Genomic DNA, 10,698 nt, shown 5'->3' on the forward strand with positions numbered 1-10,698 from the left:
GATGTCAATCATGTCGCAATACACACATGCACCATCTTCTTTTGCTACCATTGATTGTTGAGATTTTCCCTTGGAGGAATCACTATTTGAAAACCCTTATTATCACACGTGTTCAAGGCCTAATTTAAACACCCCTCATCTATATGTTTATCACGAATAGAAGAGACCCTTCTTTTACTCAACCTATAAATGTCCTTGTTAAATGATACCCTTTTATACTTAAAAAGGGACCAAAAAAGGATTTTAAAAATACCTTCTATTTAATTCATATGATAGATCACATAGTTATGGGTGACCCCTAATGACTTTCCTTTATATTTTTTAACATCTTCTTCCATTAGTCTCAATTAAGGCACCTAGGCTTTCCCAATTATCATAGACATTGCATGCCTCCAAACAAAGATGGGCCATGTGTTTCCACATATGTATCATCACATAATCATTGGAAAGCTTGCCATTCTATGTAGGCTATGAAAACTTTTTGTGTAGGTGTGTATGATATATTCGTTTGATTGGACATCTTAGTCTCTCTATTTTTCAAAGTTTCTATGAGAAAATACTTGTATGACAAGCTCATGCATTATCTAATCTCCCTTGCCTTCTTCATTCAATTTCTAATATAATTATTTATCATGCACGACTAATTGACAAGACTATTGGGTAACGTTCTCTTACAAGGTGCAGTGGTCTAAGACTAGGAGGGGCATCATTTTTTCAGCAGCTCTCTTTGTAGGGTGAGCTCTTGGCATGGCAGGACTATCAAGGTGAGTAAAGGTGATGGTGGGACCACGTGTCATGCATGGGGATTTAGTTGGAGTCCAAATAGGGCGTGATGAGCTTTGATCAAGGTAGTAGCTACCAATGTTTGAGATGCATCACTAGTGAAACTAGCAAAGCCAAGACCATTAACAATACAACAAATTGTAGGGTCAAGGGAAAGGGGCTAATCCTCATTAGGTGATACCAAGTCAATGAGATAGCATTGTCTTCGCCATGGGTGTTGTACCCACCATTGCCGCAACTACCTAAGGAACATTGAACACAAGTATATCAACTCTATACAAAGTGAGTTGAATGCTCTTACTCCAAACATGAAGCTCTCAATATAGTTGCCTCTTGTGCCATCACCAAAAATCGATCCTATGTTGAGGCCCATATGTGCCATGATGCATACCAACTCCTCAATTGTATAGTGTTGACTCATGGTGACAAGCATAGTGGCTACTTATACAAACAAACAATTGGTATGAAATCTCATTCCTCTCTATATTAAGCTATTAAATCGTTACGTGCATTCTCTCTCTTTCTCTTTCCCCCCCCCTCTCTCTGTCTCTCATCCATTAATCCTTTTATGTTGTGAAGGATGATTTCCCAACATTATGGTTGAGTTTTCACATAGACAACACTGTCTTGTGTCATACGATGTGGATACATTGGGATGTAGTCCTTGAACGATCTTTGATGGCCATGTTCCCTTTTTATTATTTCAAATGGCACACTAATGTAGCTAACAAATACTAAAAGATTTAGCAATTAAAGCTTTCAACAAAAGATATTAAAATTACAAGTTATAACTTTACTATTAAGTAGGTAATCTATTAATTATATATTATTTTCGTTGTAGGTTCAGGACCCCCAAACCTCCAAAAGGCCTCCTAAACCTAGAACAAAGTCCAAACCTATTGGATTTTTCAAATTTGAAATGAAAGGAGTTTCCCTCCCTCCCTCCTCTCTCTCTCTCTCTCTCTCTCTCTCTCTCTCTCTCTCTCTCTCTCTCTCTCTCTCTCTCTCTCTCTCTCTCTCTCTCTCTCTCTCTCTCTCTCTCTCTCTCTCTCTCTCTCTCTCTCTCTCTCTCTCTCTCTCTCTCTCTCTCTCTCAAAGTAGTCATGTGAGCTTGCATGTGGCAAGAGTGCCAGTAGGTGCATGGGCAGGAAGGATATCGATTCAACTAGGTGGGCAATGGGGGTTGTGGTCAAGGAACTACTCTAGCTCCAACTTAGATGGAGACCTTTGAAGATAGCATAGTGGGGCTTGCTTCAAGCCATAAAGACTCTTTTTTAGCTTGCAAACAAGATTTTATTTGCCATTTTCCAAAAATCCCTCTAGTTATTGCATGTAGATCTCATCACGAATGTCACCATGTAAGAATGACATCTTGACATCCAACTACATAAGGTCCGTATGTTCTTTAGCCAATAAGGCAAGTAGAGTGTGAAGAATAGTCATTTTCACTATATGTGAAAATATCTCATTAAAGTCCACACCTTTTTCTTCCTTCAAGCCTTTGGCTACGAAACATGCCTTATAGTTTGGCTTACCATTATCAGTTTGTCACCTTCAATGTGTAAACCCACTTACATGGCAAATCAATCTTGCCCTTTGGCAAAGGAACTAACTCCCAAGTTTGATTCTTCATGATAGAATCCATTTTTGACTGCATAGCTAGCTCCCACTTAAGATTGTCATCATGACTCATGGCCTAATAAGAGCCATCCCAACAATTTGTCACAAAATCAACCCTAGGTTCAAAACTCTTAGGGGGACAAGAGACACAAGTAGATCTATGTAACATAATGGGTTGACTTTGAGTGGGGATTTCAACCTCCATTCTTTCTTCATGAGACACCATAGGACTCTCAACCTGCTGCTCAACAAAACTTCCTACTTCTTTCTCACTAGCAAAAGCACCACTTTAGCCCTCTCTCTACACACAATATATGTACTAGTATTTGCCCTTTTTGGCAATACAATAGGTGGCAATGCATCTTTGAAAGTAACCCTTCTCGTTTCCACTACATGCTAGGTTTTTTAATGCATATTTTTCTCATTGAAGATCACATCATTACTATGTATGATCTTGCTAGCTTGTGGATCCCAAGGCAATAACCTGTTTCACCACTCTATCCATAGCCTATAAAGATGCATTTTCTTGACTTAGGCTCAAACTTACGAAACTTCTCTTTTGGCACATGCACATAAGCTTCACAACCAAACACTCTTAAATGAGAACATGAAGGTTTCTTGCATGTCCAATCCTCCTTAGGAATACCACCATCTAGTGTAGTATTTGGTGACATGTTTATCAAATGTGATAGCTTCAACCCAAAAACCTTGAGTAAGGCCATCATTTGAAAACATACTTAACACCCTTTCAATCATCCTATTTATGTGTTATGCCACACCATTTTGTATTGGATTACTAGGTGCAATGAGCTCCCTTTTGATGCCATGCACTTCAAAAAGTTTCTAAATTTGTCAGGGATATACTCTTCACTATGATCAATCCTAAGACACTTTAGTCTCTTTCTAGACTGATTTTCTACAAGAGCTAAATTTTTTTGGAAGAAGGACGATGCGTCACCTTTCCTAGCCATAGGAAAAGCCCACAATTTTCTAGTTGCATCATTAAAAAACATGATAAAATAGGATGCACCCTTGAAAACCTTATAAGCATAGGCCCACATATATGGTTGTGTACTAAGTCAAGTGGGTCACTCTTTTTCTTATTAAAGTGCTTTTAATGGGTTGAATAAGCATGTTTACCATATATGCAATGCTCACATATAGAAAAATCAACAAGGTCATAAACTGGCAACAATAAATCATTTCCATTTCTTTCTTAGACACATGACCTAATCGGCAACAAGTAATCCAAATGAGAAAGCGTTTCCATTTCTTTCTGAGACACATGACCTAACTAGCAATGCCATAAAGATACACTTGGCTTCTTGGTTGCTATAATTACATAACCTTTTATAGTGGATACATGAAAAGGGTACAAGATTCCACATTTGACTCCTCTAGCTACAACAAGAGAGCCCTTGTGGACTTCCCATGACTAACTACCAAAGGTAGTGGAATACCCCGAGTCATCAAGCTGACCAATAGAAATCAATCTCTTTGTGAGCTTCGACATATGTCATACATACTAAGACTAAAGTTAGATCCATGGTGAAATGAAAACTATAATCTCTTGCACCAATATGTCACATACATAGTCATTTCCAAGGTGAATACATCCACACCTACTGCTATCACATGAACAAAACCACTACATAAAGAAGTGCCAAAATCAAGTATCCAATCTTGGTTCAAGTGTTGGTTTGATGCAACCAACACATTTGCAAGAATACTGGAAGTGAACAATAGTTTACCATCATCTTTGTGCATAGTTACTACATTCACTTCCTCAATCTTCAAGTATCCAATCTTGGTTCAAGTGTTGGTTTGATGCAACCAACACATTTGCAAGAATACTAGAAGTGAACAATAGTTTACCATCATCTTCGTGCATAGTTACTACATTCACTTCCTCAATCTTCACTTTTTGCCTTTGCCCTCTTCTTGTCAACATCGTTTTGATCCTTCTTCTTGTCCTTCTACTCTTGCTTCCATTCATAATAGTCCTTCTTAATATGACTTGCTTTACCACAATTGAAGCATTCAATATCTTTCTAGGACCTAGATTTTTTGTGTGACATAGATTTGCTACATGACTCTACCCACAGTCCTAGTTCTTGCCTTTTTAATTGGGTGTTCCAATGACAAATATATGTTGACATGCTAATAAGCAAAGAAATTTTCACATCTGAGGGATCTTCATTTAGGCTATCCTTGACTTTCTTTGGCATGCAGAATTCTCATATATACATCACTCTACTATTAATAGTTAAGGACTATTGTAAATAGTCTTATTATTTTATGTTTTGTGTACAAAGTTTAAAGACAAGTGGGTCTTGTTACCAGTGGTTACATGGCTACTCAATGTAGGACAATGTAAAATGCATAGAGGTTGAGGTCATTGAAGAAGATGACATATTAAGGTCATTTAGTCATTCGTTCAAAGGAGCAAGAGATTTGATCTAGGTTTCTTGGAAGAGCACTCAAGCACATGACAACACCTGATCGAAAAAAATTGGGGAGTCAAGGTGGCAAAACACTACCATCTAGACTGAAGAGGTTTTCCATAGTGGTATGCATTAGTAATAAACCATCTTCCTAATCCAATATGTAACTCTCTAAGAACATTGGAAGTCTCTTATGGGAGCATCCCATAGGATCAAGGATTAACATGCTGCAAGTGAAGATCTTATGGAGGCAAAAGTCATGTAAACATGGCCATAAGAATGCAACCATGGCCATGTTTGTCTATAAAGGCCCCATGGCTTATGCTAACGGCTAAGGAACAAAAGATAAAAGGCATCATCTTTGAGTATTTGCATGTGGAGTATTCTTATGCATAATATCTATGTGGAGCATTCATAGACAACATGAAGTTGAGCGAATCAAAGTCTCATGATTTGCACAAGATGTCTTAGATATGTATTTGAAAATCTATTGCAATGCTTGTAACACATGTTGCTTTTGAGAGTCTTATTTTCTTCTTGTGCTTGCAATTTTTTTTTTTCATTTAGGGTCATAGGATTGTTGAGCCTATAGGTTTGCTCCATACTTTATAATCTTCACCAACTAATACAATAGATCTTGCAAAAGAAAATCCATACAACCTTTATTGAAGCCACAAAAAGAAACTCCATTGTAGTGGTACTCACAGACAAATACTTCATGACACCAACCCTTACTATCCAAGTGTACCATCTCATGGATGAGTTGACAATGGCTGGCACAAATCGCAACAAGTGGATGTTCTTCCTAGAATTTTTCATGAAGTGGAAAAAGGTAACAATTGAGGTTTCCATGGCTAAAGGATGGGTGATCTAGATGTAACATAATACATAGGATATCAACACAAGTAGATGGTTTCCCTTATGGCATCTACATGATGATCCCCAAATGGTGGGAGAGGCTACACAAGGTTAGGGAAAGGACTAGAGGATGGATGAATTCTTGTAGATTAAAAACTCAATCTTTAATGTTGCATGATCTAGTGATGGAGAAGTGGATGACCCAATACAAGGTTGCAAAGGAGCAAAGAAAGATGGCTAGACAAGCTTTTAAGGTATATCAGAGACAACAACTTGTATGCCAAGATTTACTTGAATTAATGACACTTAAGTTGTTGCATGATGAATTGAGAAGAGCCTCACAAGAGGGGATCAATGTATCCATCAAGAAATTGGAGTTCTATAAGAGTTGGACACATAAGATAAGCAACTTCAAATGGGGATTCTATACTTTTTATAGAAGTAAACATTGATTGTTGAAATCTTTATTTATTATTGGTGACCTCGTTATAAGTCATACTCAGTCTTGTGATCCTACCAACAACAACACTTCTAAGTGGAATGCTTAAACCATAGGTGGTACATGTATGATTGTGGTGTTATGGTTAAGTTTCAACAAGAGAGCCAATGTAGGGCAATGGATCCAAATATTCTCGTCATAAAATTGGAGTACTTTAAAAGGATCCAATAAAATTTTCATGTTGATTATCGTCATTGGACATGTTCCTTTGGATGTCCAATAATATAGGGAGGTGATGGAGGGGCCAAGTGCTATCATCCAAAGGGATCCTTTAGGGTTTGTGGAGGTGGACTCCATGAAGTTGTGGACTAACCTACATGATATTTGCAATTTCCAAACACTGAGAATAGGTACATGGACCAACCTGGGGATATGTTTACTTTTTTGGGAATCTTGCTAACATAAACCTTATTGCTTGTAGCTTATTCTTCATCCCAATCCATTGAATTATTGGTGGTTGTATGTAGTACAAATTGCTCCATGTTCTCATAGGTTGTATAAAGAGTGTACCCTAATTGAAACCACTAGTGATTCTATTTGAATAAATGGATACTCCAACAAGGATGAAGGAACGAATGTTACCAATGTACCCAAGAAAGATTATATTGAGCTAAGTATGCATGAAGACAAGGATGAGCAATAGCTTGCATGTGTAATGAGACTATATATGAGATTGAAGAGTTTGAGCTTTCTCTTAGAGGGAAGCTACATCTAGATTTAGAACTTTATATGAGCAAGTCATGTGTTTAACTTTGGAATTTTAAGAACATGTAATGACTTCAACTCTAATAACACATAAGACCTTTTTTAACACTAAAGTTATAGCTTGTATGTTAATGATGTTTTGTTGGTCAATTTAATTGTTAAATATTCTAGTATGTCTTATCTAGAATGTTGTGCCCTTTGAAAAGAATAGAAAAGGAGCATCATTGTTAAAGATACTTCAAGGACAAAAATCCCATGTGATGTACATCATATAATACAAGAAAGAGTTTTATTTGTGGAAATGCCGCCATATCTTTTGAAAATCATTCTTCACAACATTAAGCATAGACACCAAGTTTCCCCTAAAAGTAGTGTGAGCATTATTAACAACATTAAAGCATTACTTGCATTTAATAGCATGTGGAATTCTTGAAAAGTTGAGAACATATAAAGCTACCACAATTAGGAAAGTTTAATAAAGAGTGCCTTAAATAGCATATATGGTTGAGCTCAGGGGCATAGCCCAGCTAATTAAGGCTCGCGACTTTGAGTTGAGGTGTGTGAATTCAATCCTAGCTTCCCATGAAGGGATTCTCCTCATCTGTCTCATAAGGCAAAAAAACACATTTTAAAAAAATATTATATATGGATACATAAATGGGAATAAATAATGAGGATTTCAATCCACGTTAAGGCAATCAAATCCCTCATTTTGAAAATATATATATTGATCAACCTTCAAAGACTTGAGGGGCAATATCAACTGATTGATAATACAACAACAACCATGAAAGTCCAAAAGTCATGGTCAATTCATATCTAATTCATTCAAACGTGTTCATCAATATAATTAGGACCACATTGAACTAATAGACTTATTAGGACACAAGTACCTCAAAAGTCAACATATGTATTCTTAAACACTCAATAACTATAAGGATAGATATCCTTAGAGCCCTATTGTGATCTTTGTCAATAGACAAATACCTAGTTTCTACATAAGCCCCCAACCAACCTGTAGAAGTAAGAGCTACCATTATGCAATGTTAATGGTTTATTTAAGAATGTCAATTCTTTTGAAAAATTTCCAAGAATCTACGGACTCAATTCCTAAAGGTTTGCATGTATACATGTGTGTGTGTGTGTGTGTGTGTGTGTGTGTGTGTGTGTGTGTGTGTGTGTGTGTGTGTGTGTGTGTGTGTGTGTGTGTGTGTGTGTGTGTGTGTGTGTGTGTGTGTGTGTGTGTGTGTGTGTGTGTGTGTGTGTGTGTGTGTGTGTGTGTGTGTGTGTGTGTGTGTGTGTGTGTGTGTGTGTGTGTGTGTGTGTGTGTGTGTGTGTGTGTGTGTGTGTGTGTGTGTGTGTGTGTGTGTGTGTGTGTGTGTGTGTGTGTGTGTGATCTCACAATAGTATTGGCTTGTTATAAGTAGATCTCCAACCAATATTGGCACTGCAAGGACCTGATTTTCGACATTGAGTATGATTTTGATGCCAAAATTATATGGTGTTTTTGGATTATATTATATGGTATCAAGGGCTTTTGTATGAAGGACAAACTCATCAAATTTTCCAAATCTAGAAAACACAACATGTTAACATGTAGTGTTTTTGTTGTTATTTCTCTTAGTGCCAAAAGGGCAAGTTCCCTTAAATTTGCATAATATAGAGGGTTATAATGTATAAAGGGGATAAGAATGTCATTTTCTTCACACCATATATTGTGTAAGGTTAGGAAGAATGTCATGTTCTCTAGACCCAAAGAACACAATGTTTTAGAACACCTTGATTTTGGGTCTTGGAAGTTAGTTTATAAGGGGAGGCTTACTAACTAAGAGTAGGCCATTTTACAACAACTAAACATTTTAGGGCCTTCCAAGCTCATTTTTGAGGTCAAAAACATCAATTATGAGCTTTAATAAAAGTTTTGAGGATTTTTAATAATGTTTAAGGACTTAATTCATCAAGATATTTATATGTGATATATATATATATATATATATATATGAATCATTTATAAAAGAAAGGAACAACAAGAGAGAGTGAAGGGAGAGAGGAAAGTATAAAGTCTATTAATATATATCAAGCAAGGGTTAGAGTAGTGAATTTTTAAAAAAATAATGTCAAATTGAGATGAATGGGAGCATGAGTAGAAGAAATTAATCCTTTGGTTATCAAAAGGAATTCCTTTAAGAAATATCACTCTCTTCTCATCTCTAGTATGTATGAAGAGGAGCATGAAAACCCTTTTTTGGTTAGAAAGTTAGGCTTGATGCATACGATTGCATGTGTCCTAGAGTATGTAATTTTATAATGAGATTAAATGTGTGTACTTGCTAGATCACAAGACATTCAACTTCAAGCTCTTCATCTAGCTTGCACTAGGTTATATATATATATATATATATATATATATATATATATATATATATATATATATATATATATATACATTTCGTATGTAAATATCTAGGAAGAGTAAAACTAAATAGTATGAAGGATCTAGAATTGAAATACAAAGTATAAAGTGATTTACATGAGAATATGGAAATACAAAATAAAGAAAATATGAAAATATAGAATGATAATTACAAGAAAAGGTAAGAAGAAAAATCTAACACTATTGAAAGAGTCTAGATAGTTAAATATAGGAATTATAAATCATTTTACATAAAAGAGATGAAAAGTGAAGAGAAAAGGTGTGCAATTAATGACATTGGTGTGTAGGATTTAAAAAACACTTATAAAAGGTAAAAATGAGAAAAGGTAAAAAGAAAATTTGTGGGACTAAAGACAAAAACTATATGGGGTGGTTATAATAATTTTCTCTAAAAGTGTTAATTGGAACTATGGATATAGAGTTGGCTGATATATATAGCCATGGTGAGCGATAATGGCAATAGTTTTGTGCCCCAAAGGCAAAAAGGACTTGGATGTAAATAACCATTTTGGTTTGCTAGGACAAGTGCTCCATGGTTTCCTTGGAGTCGTGACTATTATTGAAAGAGTCCGGGGAATTCACTATATGTATACCCTCTATATCACGTGCATTCAAAGCCTATTTATAAATATCCTTATCTATGAATTTTTCCTTAATAAAGCATGACCCTTTTCTATTCAAAATTTAAGAAACCCCTTTATATGGGTCCCTTTTGTATGTAAAAAATGTGAAAAATGGTATTTTTAAAATCCCTTATATTGAACCCATGTGATATGCATATATATTTATGCTTGACATCCCCAAGTGAAAGGACTAAAGCTATGTGATGCTAAGGTATACTAAGGACTTAGAGTTTGACTACTTGAGTCTTGAGAGGATGGATAATATCATCATTTGATTTATGATGTCTTCATGAGTTGGTGATGCTAAAGATACTAAGGACTTGGAGTTTGACTACTTGAATCTTGAGAGGATGGATAATATCATCATTTGATTTATGATGTTCATGAGTTGGTGATATGGGACTTACTACATCTACCTTTAATCGGAGTACATTGAGATGCTTGCATTACAATATCGTGGAATGTTTAGGATGGCATGGCGAAGTATATAAGATAGAAAGGTTGTGTCTGTGAAGATGGCATGTGAACATGGCCTAGAGGTTATAGTCTAAACCCAATGTGTGTCACAAAAAAAATAAGTTCTTTTTATTGTTTTCACTATAGGTGACAAATTGGGTTGCCATCTTATGAAAACGTGGATTGAAGATAGGGATATGATGCTTTTATGATTCCTGAAGGAGATGATATCATCAACATTGATGATGACAAACCTGCTTTTCATGACAATTTTAT

This window comes from Lygodium microphyllum, chromosome 4 (assembly GCF_053477565.2).
Source record: "Lygodium microphyllum isolate KBCC chromosome 4, Lygodium_microphyllum_v1.1.10, whole genome shotgun sequence".
NCBI classification, from domain to species: domain Eukaryota; kingdom Viridiplantae; phylum Streptophyta; class Polypodiopsida; order Schizaeales; family Lygodiaceae; genus Lygodium; species Lygodium microphyllum.